Source organism: Hyperolius riggenbachi, chromosome 7 (assembly GCF_040937935.1).
Source record: "Hyperolius riggenbachi isolate aHypRig1 chromosome 7, aHypRig1.pri, whole genome shotgun sequence".
Lineage (NCBI taxonomy): Eukaryota > Metazoa > Chordata > Amphibia > Anura > Hyperoliidae > Hyperolius > Hyperolius riggenbachi.
Window position 1 is genome coordinate 243,412,005 of NC_090652.1, and position 16,409 is coordinate 243,428,413.

Sequence of the window (16,409 nt, forward strand, 5' to 3'; positions counted from 1 at the left end):
ATGACTGCATGGCGGCAAAAGGCATTGCTATTCGCGCGCTTCTTGTCCTCATGCAAGGCCTGGGTTGTTGTGTCTCAAAGCGTGGCCTTCTCCTCCTGCGCCGCCCTCCTCCTGTTCCATCACGTGTGCTGCTGCTGGGTTAGCCTTACCGGTCCCTTTTCCTGGAACCTCTTATCTGTATTACATTTATGACTGCATGGCGACAAAAAGCATGTTACCTGTGCAAAGAAAAATGACATTTTCCGCATTTAAAAGACAGTTTTTCCTTTGAAACTTTACAATCAATTTTTTCAAAAACTATAAGCTCTTTTTCAAATATTTTTTCCTCTTGTACCCACTCCCAATGTGCACATACCCTGCAAATTTGGGGTATGTAGCATGTAAGGAAGCTTTACAAAGCACGAAAGTTCGGGTCCCCATTGACTTCCATTATGTTTGGAGTTCGGCGCGAACACCCGAACATTGCGGCCATGTTCGGCGAACGTTCGCGAACCCGAACATCAAGGTGTTCGCCCAACACTACCCGGCATCCTCCTGGCTCCTCTCCCGGTCCTGGCTGGCGGCTCCTTTATTAGATGGCTTCAGCCTGAAGTCATTAAGGCTGCTTCATGCTTTGACTATATGCGTAATCACGCCGGGCCGGCTACGCGTCGTCATGCCGTCTGGTGTGAGAGTCCTGCGCATGCACGGTTCAATATTGGAGGAGCATAGTTTAACCCATTTTACTGATCGTCAAAAGATCACATTAGGTGGATTTTTAGAGATATAAGATTTTCAAAAAGTATGTTTCTATTTACACACATCAGATCTTCTGACAAGTTGGGTTAAATACAAATACACTTTAAATTGCAAAATCTTTCCACAGCTCTTCATTGTGTGAGGTGGGAAGGTCCCTCCCCCAGGGGCTGTCTATTTTACTGCCTGATCTCTGGATCCTCTGGAGAGGAACTGTAGTAAAAATAACATAAAGAATAAAAATTGCTTATTTTTTAACAATATTAATTTATAAATTATTTACTGGAAGTCAGTGTTTGCCCATTGTAAAATTGTTCCTCACATTTACATTCTGAAAGTTCTCATAGTTGGGGGGGGGGGGGGACGGGGACATCTTTAGTCCTGTCAGGTAATCTGCAGAAGTTTGTTTCTGAGAGTTCTATGCACAGAGGGAGATGCTGCTTGTTTGGCAGTTGGAAATAGCCACCATCTCCCACAATGCATTGTGGTTCACAGGCAGCAAACGGGCGCAATGTTACGGGCGCAATGTAACGTAGCTTACCGGACTGCAATGTACCACCTATTATAATGGTGGGCAAAATGGTAATACAATAGGCGCACAGTAACAGTGGAAGTGAAGCATAGTTTTCATTGTGTGCCTCACTGTACCCAACAGAAAGCACCGCTGTCTTTAATGTTACGTTCCTGCTATCACAGGGAACGCAATCCAACTGATCACTGCGAACGAGACCAAATATTTTTTATAGGAAAGGGAATATTGGCTGCTACCTAGGATGAAGTTCAATCCTGGGTTAAAGTTAGTCTTAAAGGGACTCAGAACACCTCTGATGGGCATGCCTTTAAGACTCCGACCAGTACTACAAAGTACTTAAAGATGCATACCTTTCTGTAGCTTGTGCTCTCCTCTTTCATTTGATGCCTGAATCGCCGTTCTACACCAAATAGTTTTCGATCGATTTCAATTTAAAAATAGCGTCTGCCATCTTGGCTATGTTATAACTTCCGGGTCATCCCTGTCTTCTCTGTTAGAGGAGTGCATCACTGAATGAAGCAGGAAGAGGAAGTGACACGCATGGCCATTGCAAGAGGATACTCCAGAGGGGTCATAGCACGACTTTGTTGGAAGCCGTCTGTCTTCAAGGCATGCCCATGAGAGGTGATCGGAGTCCCTTTAAACTGCCCGTTATGGTCATACAGAAACCAAGTGTTTCAGATTAGCGAAACAAAGTTAGTAATGATTAGGCTGGTAAGTTATTTTATATTTTTCCTTATTTACTCCATTGAAAATGGATGCGGTTATTTTGCAGTTACTTAGAAAGTAGATATGTACACATCTATTACAGTGAGCAAAACTCTCTACTGCCTCTGTTATCTGGCATGGTTTGCCAGAGAAAAGAAGAAAAAATGAAGTTCCTCCTAATAAAGAAAATATGGAGGACATTACGCAGGTACCACACTAAGCGGGGTCATTTCTCACAGTTCGGAACATGCAGAAGAATTTCCAAGTTTATTTCATACTGCTATTTGTAGAGTTCCCAGAGCAGCAGGATGCCAATAAAGGAAGCTCTTTAGCTTTCAGTCATCTCTCAGTTTTAAAAAATACCAGAAATAATGAAACAAGATACTGATACAGCATGAAAAGCATTTGATGCAGTGATGTAGAAAGGCAAATTATTGCACGTTTTCCTTACAGGCTATACTCAGTAATATAATATTGTAGACCTAAAATTAAAGTGAAACCATCAGCATACACAAGATTCAATTCAGGGCTTTGGAGTCGGAGCAATTTTAGGTGCCCGGAGTCGGAGTCCGAAAAAATGCACCTACCATACTGGGCCTGCGCGGTATGCTCCTGGTGACATCAGAGGACACGGCAACGCAGGCGCAGTGGTTTTCAGACTTTAAAGTCTGAAATTCCAGAAGTGAACTGGAGGCGGAGCCGGAGCATCGGTGAGTAACTGTGCGGGTACAGGATGTCTGCGGGGGACCATTAGAAGCCCCGGGTAAGTTCAACTCATTTTCCCCCGCCCCCTACAGTATCCCTTTAAAAATATGTCTCCTGCCATAAATCAGGAAGTACAGTCCTGGCCAAAAGTTTTGAGACTGTCAAAAATATTGACAATTAGAAAAGTTGGTGCTTAAGTTTTTATAATAGCAATTTGCATATACTCCAGAATCAGAATATTAGGGCTGGTTCAGACGGACGTTCAGAGGCGTTGCGTTCGTTGGCATTGCGTTCGTGATGCGTTCAGGCTTTCAGCAGCGTTCGCGTTGCGTTCGCATGTGGTCGCGTTTTTTCTTCCCCTAGGGGGACATTACCCGTCGCGGTTAACCGCCCCTGGAAGCTACATGTAGCTTCCAGGGGCTCCTTGAACGCCAGGGAAAATCGGGACCCGAACGCCGCGTTCGTGTAAACGCGCGTAAAAGCTTGGTACAAACGCTCCCATTCACTTGAATGGGAGCGTTTAACGCCAAGCCCCAAACGCTGGCAGTAGACGCTGCACAAACGTCCGTCTGAACCAGCCCTTATGAAGAGTGTTCATTGCTGTCATTAAAGGAACTGCTGAGATCATTTCAGTAATTGTCTTGTTAACTCAGGTGAGAATGTTGACAAGCACAAAGCTGGAGAGCATTATGTCAGGCTGATTAGGTTAGAATGGCAGACTTTACATGTTAAAAGGAGGGTGATGCTTGAAATCATTGATCTTCCATTGTTAACCATGGTGACCAGCAAAAAAAACACATGCAGCCATCATTGTGTTCCATAAAAATGGCTTCACAGGCAAGAATATTGTGGCTACTAAGATTGCACCTAAATCAACAATTTATAGGGTCATTAAGAACTTCATGGAAAGAGGTTCAATTCTTGTTAAGAAGGCGTCAGGGCATCCAAGAAAGTCCAGCAAGCGCCAGAATCGTCTCCTAATGAGGATTCAGCTGCGGGATCGGAGTGCAACCAGTGCAGAGGTTGCTCAGGAATAGCAGCAGGCACGCATCTGCACGCATAGTGAGGCGAAGACTTTTGGAAGATGGCCTGGTGTCAAGAAGGGCAGCAAAGAAGCCACTTCTCTCCCAAAAAGACAGATTGATCTTATGCAGAAAGTATGGTGAATGGACTGCAGAGGACTGGGGCAAAGTCATATTCTACGATGAAGCCCCTTCCCGATTGTTTGGGGCATCTGGAAAAAGGCTTGTCAGGAGAAGAAAAGGGTAAGCACTACCATCAGTCCTGTGTCATGCCAACAGTATAGCATCCTGAGACCATTCATGTGTGGGGTTTCTTCTCATCCAAGGGAGTGGGCTCACTCACAATTTTGCCAAAAATCACAGCCATGAATAAAAAATGGTACCAAAACACCCTCCAACAGCAACTTTTTCCAACAATCCAACAACAGTTTGGTGAAGAACAATGCATTTTCCAGCACGATGGAGCACCATGTCAAAAGTGATAACTAAGTTGCTCGGGGACCAAAACGTTGACAGTTTGGGTTCATGGCCTGGAAACTCCCCAGATCTTAATCGCATTAAGAACTTGTGATCATTCCTCAAGAGGCGGGTGGACAAACAAAAACCAACTAATTCTGAGAAACTCAAAGAAGCGATTATGAAAGAATGGGTGGCTATCAGTCAGGATTTGGCCCAGAAGTTGATTGAGAGCATGCCCAGTCGAATTGCAGAGGTCCTGAAAAAAAAGGGCCAGCACTGCAAATACTGACTCTTTGCATAAATCTCATGTAACTGTCAATAAAAGCCTTTGAAACGTATGAAGTGCTTATAATTATATTTCAGTACATCACATAAACAACTGAAACAGATCTAAAAGCAGTTTAGCAGCAAACTTTGTGAAAACTAATATTTTTGACAGTCTCAAAACTTTTGGCCAGGACTGTAGAAACAGTGCCGATTAATTTATGATCTGTATCAGATGTAACAAAGAAACATTTTTTCCTTAAAGGTTATTATGCTGTTGCGTATCTTTAAGAGCAGAGAGGAAGTTCTGAGTTCAGGTCCGCTCTAAACTTTGTCTGAACTGCCTGCAGCTGTCTGTAAATCAGTTTTATGTACAGCATTGTGGGTTTGGTGCATTACTTGTGACCACAAACAGAGCATGGGTAGTCTAAGGTCAGCATTGACATCAGATGTATTATTCCTGTAGTTATGAAACCTTCAGATCATTATGAGTCGGCAGCTGGAACAGCCTTACATCGCCTGTTTAGAAGTATCTGTATGTTAACAGTACGCCAAATAAACCAGGCATATTCCACAAATCAGCAAGGTACACAATGTTCTCCTTCGTCATAGCTGTAAATAAACCTACATTTACCAATCAAGCAGTGCTAAAAAAAAAAAACAAAAACAGATAGTTGAAAGAACAGGGATGAGGGGAAGACAATTGCAGGAGCAGCAAATAATGGCTCCCACACAGTCCTGACGCAAGAACACCAACACAAATAAAGAGAATGGATAATATGCCGAACTGAATACAACAACTGCTAGATTTAGTTTCGGAATTCGTTTTGTGATATTTAAAGTGGGATAAAACTCTGACATAACATTCAATAAACATTTGTTTACCCATACAGTTATCATATTTGCTTTGTGCTCAGTAATGTCTGTTTATACATTACAAGTTCCCAAAGTACAGTTTATCTGCTCTGAAAGCTGCCATACAGCTGTCTCTTCAGGTATAGTGACAGTAAAAGTGGCCATACAGCATAAAGTGGCAAATACAGCATAGTTGCTGTATTTATATATTAAAAATCCATCTAGTGATCACTTCTTTTTTACAGCAGAGAGAGCTAATTCTCAGCACAGCTAAGAATTTATACTACAAGGAGAGGTGGCAGTGTTTCCCAATTCTGAGTTTAGGGATCTAGTGCATACTTTAGCAACTGTTTTGAAAACAATGTGTGTATTTGCCTCTAGGGTGCTCTGCACGCCTCTGTTGGTAGTCATTTCAGATGCGGCCAGGTTTTAGGATGGAATGACAATTCTTCCCTGTTGTCTGAAGGTAGCCATACATCTAGCAATGATGGGCAGATTCGACCAAGAGACAAATCTCTCTTTAATCAAATCTTATTAGAGAGAGATCTGTCGGCTGTTTTCCATTGAAAATTATGACTGCTATTGAAAACATGCTGTGATGCTATTGTGATTTTCCCTAATTACCATAAGTAATTATCCGTGCATTGCGGCAAATTTTCTGTGCGATCAGAAAATGGTACAATTGACTCATAGCAAAAAAATATACATATGTATTTTGGAAAACTGAAAAAAAGAATAGTGTAGCATCAGGTTTCATTGCACTCCCTTAGACTTAACCCAACCCAGGAATAAATTCAGCGTGCTTTTGCATTTGTACAGCGGAAACAGGGCTCTGCGAACACAATAAAAATTGAAACTAAACAAGGCCAGAGTAAAAGGGTTCTTAAGGTGCCCATATATGCTGAAGACGGATGGGCACCGCGCGGTGGGCGACATTAGACAGGTTATGTATAAATGCACACATGGGGGCACATTTATACACTAGGGAAAACAGCCCCGGGGGTTTCGTAGCATTTGTTACTCATCCCAATATTCCTCAACGTTACCAAAGCATACCTGATCCACCATGACATCCGACATCCTGCAGCAAGTCTAATACATGCGACCAACTGGTTGCATCATCGAACCGGCATGCTCTTGGTAGCACCGATTTTCATACATTTCGATAATTATTGAATCGGATGGTTGATCGGCGACCAAACTGACAGATGTATGGCCACTTTTACTGTCACTATACCTGAAGAGACAACTGGACAGTCATTTATGACAATCCCACCCAGGCCTGACATATTAGTTTATAGTAAGTACATTCTGATGGGAATTGGTGACTCACCCTTTCCACTGGTTTACGGCTGTGAAAGATGAAGAGTTAAACCCATTTCATTCCTTGGACATTGGCAGAGACACAGAAAAGAAAATCCGTTATCTAATTCCAAGACCAATCTCTGATAGAGTGCTTCAATTTGGAATCTGAAAAACAAAATAAATCACTATATTAAGTGCCGATGTTTTATCAACTGCAAACAGGTTTTCTGAGCATATCTCACAACCGCTACAGACATCAGGGCGTGTTGCTTCCAAATGAAAACAGTTATTAGCAGAATTGATGTGGGAAAAGAAAGAAGTACTTCGCATAGCGGCACTATCAAAGGAAACAAACAACATGTAAATTACATTTCAATATAAACAAGTGGAAAACTGGTTCAGCGTGAGCTAGTAAAGCCCAAATCTTCTATGTAATACGTTACCTCATTTAAGTACAACAGTTTTAGACTTTAAAGGGCACCAAGCACCATAAATGTATTTTCTTGTTACAATGAACCACCCCATGCCAGGAGGATGGCCAGGAGAGAAGTACTTGCATCCATGGACTTCATCTCCCAGCATGCATTACAACCCGCTTAAGAGAGCTACAAAATGCGGCAAATGCGCCGGTCCAAGAAGAAGATGACGCATCCCATATGGGCTGGGTACAGCAGCACCCTGTTGTTAAGTAGTTAGGCTCACCCCATCCACCGCCCCCCCCCTCCCCCTCCCCACTAGGCGTTGGGGACTCTTAAAGTGGACTATAACCCAGGGCTGTGGAGTCGGTACAAAAATCCACCGACTCCGACTCCTCAGTTTAGGATTCCACCGACTCCGACTCCTCGACTCCGACTCCTCTAATTTGCATATTACAATTTTGTTGATTAAAAGTATGTAACGTGAAATTCGTCTCTTAACCCTCCTGGCGGTTTGCTAAAAAAATCGCCAGGGGGCAGCAAATCTTTTTTTTTTTATTTTTTTATTTTTTTTTCATGTAGCGAGACAAAGTCTCCCTACATGATAGCCGCTGCTCAGCGGCATCCCCCCAGCCCCTCCGATCGGCGATCAGGAGATCCCGTTCAAAGAACGGGATCTCCTGGAGGGCTTCCCCCGTCGCCATGGCGACGGGGCGGGATGACGTCATCGGCGTCGTGACGTCAAAGGGGATTCCTATCCACCCCATAGAGCTGCCTGGCACTGATTGGCCAGGCAGCGCACGGGGTCTGGGGGGGGGGGGGCGGCTGCGGCGCGACGGATAGCGGCGGATCGGCGGGTAGCGGCGGCGATCGGGCACTGCACGCAGCTAGCAAAGTGCTAGCTGCGTGCAGCAAAAAAAAAAATTTATGCAAATCGGCCCAGCGGGGCCTGAGCGGTGCCTTCCGGCGGCATAGCCCTACTCTGCAGGGGAATAAGGAGATTGTAAACAGACAACACCTCTGTGTTCAATGTGCACAGCATTCTCAGTGGATTCCCTGCAGCTCTGTGGGGAGTGCATATGTAGAGTATAGTACTACTGTGTAACAAAGTAAACCTGAGACTGATGAAATTAAAGTTTTATACATACCTGGGGCTTCCTCCAGCCGCCTTCAGGATAATCCATCCCTCGTTGTCCTCCTCCACCACCTGGATCTTCTGCTATGAGTCCAGGCACTTGAGCCAGTCGGGCGTAGTGCGCATGCACACACTCCACCGCCAGGAGCATACTACACCTGTGGAGCACTATTGCGCAGGTGCAGAATGTTCCAGGCTGTGGGAGCGGCATGCGGCTGGACAGCGCTGACTGGCTGAATTACCAGGACTCATAGCAGAAGATCCGGGTGGTAGAGGACAACGAGGGACTGATTAGCCTGAAGGGGGCTGGAGGAAGCCCCAGGTATGTATAAAACTTTACTTTTCATCCGTCTCAGGTACCCTTTAATTTGCAGTCACTAAACTAAATTTTAACATATCAAATTATTTGATTTCATCAGCAAAGGGAGTGCATACATTTGCATAAATCAGCATCAGTGCAGAATTATTTCCATCTCATTGACTATCTCTATTAGTGACACAGCTACACATCAGGCTTTATTCTTACAGCATAGATGTTATTTAGTATATATAAGAGATTCCTGTGTACACATCATATATACAGTCACAATCAGATATGTATATCTGACCTTAAAAATACGGGGGCTGCTTTATTGAAGCAGCACAAGTAACTAATTTTGATTGGTTTATTTCATTTTTGTGGACTAAGCACAGCTATTACTGTATATATACTGTATATATACATTATTTTTATGGACTATTATCTGAGAAATAGAACATTTTATCATATTTTCTATTTTAATTACAGTTACAAATTCATTAGGAGTCGGAGTCGGTGCATTTTTTCCCGACTCCGACTCCAGGCACCCAAAATTGCCCGACTCCACGACTCCGACTCCACGACTCCGACTCCACAGCCCTGCTATAACCCTGCATTTCAACTTTGCTCTAAAACATTATTTGCAGCATATTATATGCAACCAGCATTTTTTTTACTAGACCAGCATTGAAAGGGTTACACACAGTAAGGTGTATTTTTACTATTTGGCCACTCTATGTCCTCCCACTTTTATCTTCCTGTGCGTACTGTACTAAAATACTCCATAAATTAACCGCTTACCTCCCCTCCTATAGTTACCAAAATAAAACACTTGTATAAAAAATAATTTAAAAAGTGATATTTAAACAAAGAAAAATATAAAGTCACCTTAGGGACTCTTTTTTAATATGCATGTCATGAGTGTATATTACTGTTAATTTTGCAAATATGGGCTTGTAGTTAGTGATGGACGCAAAACAGAAAAAATAAACCTTTATTTCTAAATAAAATATTGTCAATATACATTGTACTAAGGACGTATAATAACCAGGACAAATGGGCAAATAAAATGTGGTTTTTATCCACCGCATTTTATTTTAAAACTATAATGGCCGAAAACTGAGAAATAATGAATTTTTTCCATTTTTTTATTTTTCACATGAATATGCGATAAAAGGTATAGATCGTTTCCTTGTGAGAAGTAGTGATAAAGTTATTGGCAAATGAATGGGAGGAGCACTGGAAAGTGAAATTTGCTCTGGTCCATAAGGGGAAAAACCCCTCAGTAGTGAACCCCTTGTAATGTAAACTGACTTACGAACGACCCGCCGATACGAACAGCCTGAAAAGGTTAAATTTGATTTTGTGGGGAAAAAGCGAAGAAAAAAAAAACAAAACAAGGACCTTGTAGTTTTTGAGAATATCAATTAAAAAAAAATCTGTGAAAAATTGTTTTTTTAAACTTGTAAAATTACATTTTGCTGTGGTACACGGAGGGCACAGAGGGATAGAAGTAACACAGAGGTAGCACAGAGGCAAATACTGAAAGCATGGGAGAACAGAGGTGACACAGAGGGGGACACTGGAGGCACGGGGGGATTGCACAGAAGGTACAGAGGTCGTAAACTGTTTTTACTTATGGACAGATTCAGGTTATGAACGAACCTACAGTCCCTTGTCTCGTTAACCAAGGACTACCTGTATATCTAATCCAGACAGCAACAAAAATCTGAAAAAGGTTATGATACTGTCCTAATAATTATAATTAAGGAAAAACAGAAAAAATGATTATTTCAGTCTGGAGTGCAACTGAAGAAATACAGTAATGTTCTGTTGAGTCATTAGTCATAAAGGGAATCTATATAAACAGGCGAACAGATGCCAAAGTAAAAGCTGACAGTGGGTCTAATCCTTCCCCCTCTCTATCCAAAACTAAGAAGTTGTGACTCGAGTTGTACTTCACTTTCTGCCTGGTGACACCAATCTATTTATAGCTTCAAACATTCAGGACTGAGTCACAACCTCGCAACCTCTTCCTCCTTGTATGAATTGGCTTTTCCCTATCTAATAATTAGGTGCTGCCAAAAACTGAGCTAAAGATCAGGAGGCTGCTGAAGCTGGACAGCTCTGGAATGTAGGCTTCTTTCTAAAGCACATAAAGGAAACCTATCGAAATATGGAAACAGCATGGGTTACTGACTTAAGATATGCAGATCATGATGGACAGACAATGTTAATTTTTAAGTGATGCTGAAAATGGCAGTACTCTTATTTCTCTCACTTTGGATTTCCTTTAATTAGAATGTCAGTCCTTTTTATGGTATTCATTTTGAAGACAATAAAAAAGGGTTAGAACTACAGTATGGCAGAGTCGGATTACCTACTAAGCAACTTCAGGGCCTAGCATCAGGCCCTGAGGGACCATTCGGAAATAAAGGGGGCAAGCCGCAAATGTCATGTAAACCCATAGCGGGCAACATGAACTGCAAAGTGCTCAGTTAAGCAGAGTAGGTGAAGGAGGTAACTCAATTCCACCTCACTCCAGTGACGATTCTATCCTCCTCACCACAGCGTCCGACCTCCATGGCTCCAGCAGGATCATGTGACCCACACGTGTTATATGAAGAGACACTGCTGGAGCCAAGCCATATACAAGCTGGGACTAAGGAGGCTGAATGGAAGATGTGTCACTGGAATGTAGAGAGGCGAGTTACCGCTCCCCACTGCAAGGAAGCGGTGGGGGCCTACCTGTCTACCCAACGGCGGGGAGGTTATCTCCATCTAACCAACACTGGGCAGGCTACCTCTCTCTACCCAACGAAAGGGAGGCTACCTCTCTCTACCCAAAGATGGGAGGCTACCGCGGACTACCCAACAACGGAGAGGCTACCTCTGTCTACTGAACAGTAGAAAGGCTACCTCTAGCTACTCAATACTGGAGAGTCTAGCTATATCTACCAAATACTGGGGAAGCCACCTCTGTCTACCAAACACTAGAGGCTACCTCTCTCTACCCAATACTGGGAAGGCTCGTTAGGTTATCTAATATTGGGGTAATACTTCGAACTTCTTTTGTCTACCTATTTTTATTGGGGGCACATCCAATTCCCCAAGTGTATGTGCCCCCAATTAGGTAGACATTAGGCTCTAATACTGCTAATTGGGGGAGACAAATGGCTACCTATTATTAATATCTATAGGCAAACCTAGCTTTCATATGCTCTCTGAAAAACCAAAACAACCAATAAAAACAAACAAAGATCCAAATGATTAATGTGGAAGGCAATGAGCTGCAGACATACCATTAGAGACAAGGTGATAAAGTAACATTTTCATTTTACTTCTGTTCACTTTAGCAACCCATTCAGATTCATGGAAAGCACCCCCTTTGTAACCCAAGATATTTCACTGCCCATGGAACGCAGTCAGTACATATAAGGTCCTGTAGGTCACACTTACCACACTTTACACATCATCATGGTTTTTTGTGCAGGCCAGCAATGGCTTTTCATGAATGAGAACTTTGCACCACACCTCTCACCAGCTTGGTTGTGTGTAGACATGGTAGACATGGTATGCTTACTAATCAATAAAATAAAAAAAATACTTGCTCAACCTAGTAGTTATTAAATGTGTCACATCCCTGTGTAAACCTCACTGCAGCTTAGCATGATGCAATTCTGTTTTATTAAAGAGGAACTGTAGTGAAAACATAATGAATAAAACTGGTTGATGTTTTACAATATTCATTTATAAATTATTCAGTCAGTGCTTGCTCATTGTAAAGTCTTTCCTCTCCCTGATTTACATTCTGACATTTATCACCGGTGGCCGCATCTTTACTGCTGGCCCGTGATGTCTGCTTAAGGAGATAGGGCCCATTTCCAATAGCGCGAATTTGCATGCATTTTCTGCATGCAGATTCGCATAACCAATACAAGTAAATGGGCCTGTTTCCATTGGCAGGAAAACTGAGCATTTTGCTGTGCAGGAAAAATCTGCACAGCAGAGCCATCAGAATTCGCACACACCGCTTGCGATTAGCATGTAAATAGGAATTTGCATTGCGTTTTCGCTATGCGAATTTTCCATGCGAATTTGCATACGTTGTCGTGTAAAATCAATGTAAAAGCATACAGGCACAGACATGGTTAAAATCGCATACTTACAAAAATACAAGAAAAAGCATGCAAATTCGCATGAAAATTTGCATACAAACGCATACGAATTTGCATCCGCATGCAAATTCATTTATGGGTTTTCCGCAAAGAAAACACACCGCACTAGTGGAAACGGGCCCATACTGTAGAGGTTATTTCCCACAATGCAACGAGGTTCACAGACAGAAACTGTCAGGACCATGGTCATGACATCACACTGTAGGAGGGGTTTCACCACAAGTTTAGCCACACAGACCCCCCCCCGGTAATCTATTAAAGAAAAGCTAAAGATTTCTTGTGGGAAAGAATATATCAGCTACTGATTGGGATGAAGTTCAGTCCTTGGTTAAAGAGAATCTGTACTCTAATATTCTTACAATAAAAAGCATACCATTCTATTCATTATTTTCTCCTGTGCCCCTCTGTGCTGTTTCTGCCACTCTCTGCTGCAATCCTGGCTTGTAATTAACAGTTTTAGGCAGTGTTTACAAACAAACTAACCAGCTTCTAATAGGCTCAGCTAAGCATAGTGTATGAGTCATTCAGAGTATGCAGGGGGCCTGCAGAGGGTGTGTATCGCTTCTACCAATCACAAGCAGCCCTGCACATTCCACACAATCAAGCTTTAGCCCGACAAACAGGACAGAGGAAAGATACATTGATTTATTACAGAGACAGTGCAGTTAGGAAAGACTGCAGTAAGCCAGAGCAGATTAGAACAGGCATAGGAACTTATAGGATAGAAGAACTAAGGCTGAAAAATTTGTTACAGAGTCTCTTTAAAGTTCCTTTTTAAGGCCTACTGTTTCAATCCAGCAACTTGGATGCATTTCAAGCTCATAAAGGCTCCACTAGTTTCTCGAAGTGATGCATTATGGGGTTTTTATTCCATACAAGGGGAACAGATTACATGTGAAAACCTTCTGCTTTAAAAACCAGCATTGTATTAAAATAACATTGTAAAATTGTTGGATACTTTATATAGTATTTTAGCTGAAATTGCTGTTTTTACTGGCAAAATTGCTAGCGTTGTTGAGAATGATTGCGCTATCTAGTTGGCCCCAGGCCTCAGAGTGATAGTGAGCTAGCCTTTCATGTTATCAATGCATCTTTAAAAATTAAATAGCTTCTTATGTTAAAACAATTACCCCCCCCCCCCCCCCCCCCCCCGCCTCCTAACAAATGCCTCCTTTAGCCATCATTAGAGACACCCAGACAAAGCTATTCCCAGGTCCAGCACTATAGAGCCAATGGAAATCCTTCTACAGCTGCCACAGCAATGGAGTCAGGCTCAGCACAAACATTTAATGAACAGCATCATGCTGCTCTCATTGCATCACCAGGTTTAATTCCTGGAAATGGATTCTGAATGTCTTGGGTTTAAGATGCAGTGACAGTAATTGAGCGCTTTCCAATACTCAACAGGAAGTAATCACAGGCATAATACTAAAGACTTGTTCCATTAAAAACGTTAGAAAAAAAACAAAACCTAAATCATCAAGTGAGAATCTTGTTTTTTTTTCACTTCATAAGCAGTCTCTCACCACGCTGCGCTAGGAAGTATGGCTAAATGAATTCCCTGTGAACACACCACCAGGTAACACTTTGGTCTGACAGCTGCCAAGTGCAAAATGAAGACAAGAACATCTTTTGTGGAATTCACACACATCTTTGGATAGAAAAATAAAACTATTTCTCGCAGATGACAAGTTGCACACAGTACATGGACATTATTATAAACAAGAGCCATCACTTCCAACTGTAATTCAATACAGAAAATAAGTCTGCAAAACTTTATTAGGCCAGGATACCACTAGGAATCAGGCAAGCACCAAGAGCCCATTCACACTAGAGCCACGATTTCAGCAAAATGCTCAAAGGCTAGCGCTTTTTAAAAGCGCTAGTGTAATGAAACCCTATGGGCCAGTTCTTACTTGGGCGATTTGCGCTAATTACCGCAAATCACCCCAAAATGGGCAAAAACGCGAACGCGTCGCCTGCACTATTTTCAGGCGATTTCCCGGCAATCACGTTTCAGTGCTATTGAAGCACTAAACGCGATCGCGGCAAAATCACCGCAGTGTTCAGTTATTTTTCCGCGGAAAATCACGGAAAAATCCCTCCTGCAAAACACCGGCAAAAATCGCCGGCGTTTTGCGTTAAGTGTAAATGGGGCCTAAGTGCAGTGTTTCCTAGGAGGTTTGTGATAGCGATTTAGAGTAAACTGCACAGTTCTCTCAATTAGAGATTTGTTTTGTAAATAAAGTTTTACATATTCACTGGGTGCCCCTAGTGGAAGAGGTCATAGGTGCTTTTCTTTCAGAGAAGCGCCTGTAACCTCTTGTGTCCTCGGGGGCGGGGCTATGGATGGAAGCCGTCATTGGGACACCTGGTTAGTATGCAAAACTAACAAACATTGGCCCCCAAATTGCTGCAAAATTGCTTTGAAAAGTGATTCAAAGGCGATTTTGCATCGCTTCTATACTTAGCACTGAAGCGCAAAGTGCCCAAAATGATGTATGTCCTGCGATTGTGATTAGCAATCACTCTAGTGGGTTCACCACCACTGCCTTTCACTGGCAAAGCATTTTTGGAATTGCTGGCAATCCAAAAAAACAAAACAAAATCGCTCTAATGGATCCTGGCCCTTAGAGATGCAAATAGATACAAAATTAAAGACTGGTGTATATTGTATGCCCTGTAGGTTACTGACCACAAAACAAATAGGGACCAACTGACTTTTGGACTGTACCATTTAATTTTTAATTTTTTTTTATTTTACAGACAAATGTGGATTAGCTCCACTAAGCAATTGAACAGTTAAACAAGCCACAGTGTGCTCAGGGTAAGAATCCCCAAAAAAATTAATTAATTATCGCTGGACATTTTTTCTGTTTTTAAGCAATCTCGACTGAAATACATTGCAACTGCGGTCGTTCAAAAAAAGCTACATTTAGCACGTTTTGCATCTAGCGCTAATCATGAATCACCAGCGATCGCGTCAGTGGGATCACTGCCATATAGTTAACATTGCGCTAGCACTTTAAAAAGCACTAGCGATCGCTGACGATTCACGGTAAACGCCCGCTAATCACCCAAGTGTGAATGGTCTCATAGAGATCAATAGATGGTCACATTCATCAAAGTCACAACAATTAGGTTAAACAATGATTAAAGGCACCTGAATTAGTGTACACCATTCCTTTATTAGCCAAATGATGCCATTAACAACAACTTAAGTACCAGAGACGCCCTCTTAAGGACCAGAGACCGCTGGTACAAGAAACGGAGGAATAACGACCCATACCGATGAATCGCCACACACATACCCACCACAATCGCACGCCAGGAACCTCAGCCACCCACTCTGCCGTCTCTATAGAAGATGAAGGTCTGCACCACTTCCGAAATTTCAGCTTTACTGAGAATCCATAAAACGCTGTGTAGCAGCTACAGTCCGCTGTTTCGGGTTAAGTTCCCTCTTACAAGCCACTCAGCCTAATAAACCACCTCACATAACACACATATATATAGTAAAATGTCTCCAGACAATCACACAGAGGCCTACGAAGTCAAGGACTTGATGGGGAACTTCTAGCCGCACATACCCGCAGTAATCGCCTTCCACACCGCACACCTCCTGTGAGCCAGTCAGGAGCCGCTTTCATTGGCTCCTGACCCTGCCTATCAATGTAAGCAGGGTCAGCGCTATAATTAAGGCAAATGAGGCAATTGCCCCCAGGCCCCAGAGTCCGTGGGGGACCCAAATGTTTTGCATTGCCCCTTTAAATGTCCGGATGGTGCAGCTGCCGGGT

The 16,409-nt window shown here is 42.7% G+C and overlaps 1 protein-coding gene across 2 annotated transcripts in view; it reads right to left on the reverse strand.

Moving 5' to 3' along the window:
* The window catches only part of OSBPL6 (oxysterol binding protein like 6), a 334,312-nt gene that overhangs the window by 280,956 nt on the left and 36,947 nt on the right, over window positions 1-16,409 (reverse strand). For both annotated transcript variants that reach the window (XM_068245435.1, XM_068245434.1), the window contains exon 2: window positions 6,614-6,750. The gene's annotated coding sequence lies outside the window, so the exon portion shown is untranslated. The remainder of the gene's footprint in view (window positions 1-6,613; window positions 6,751-16,409) is intronic.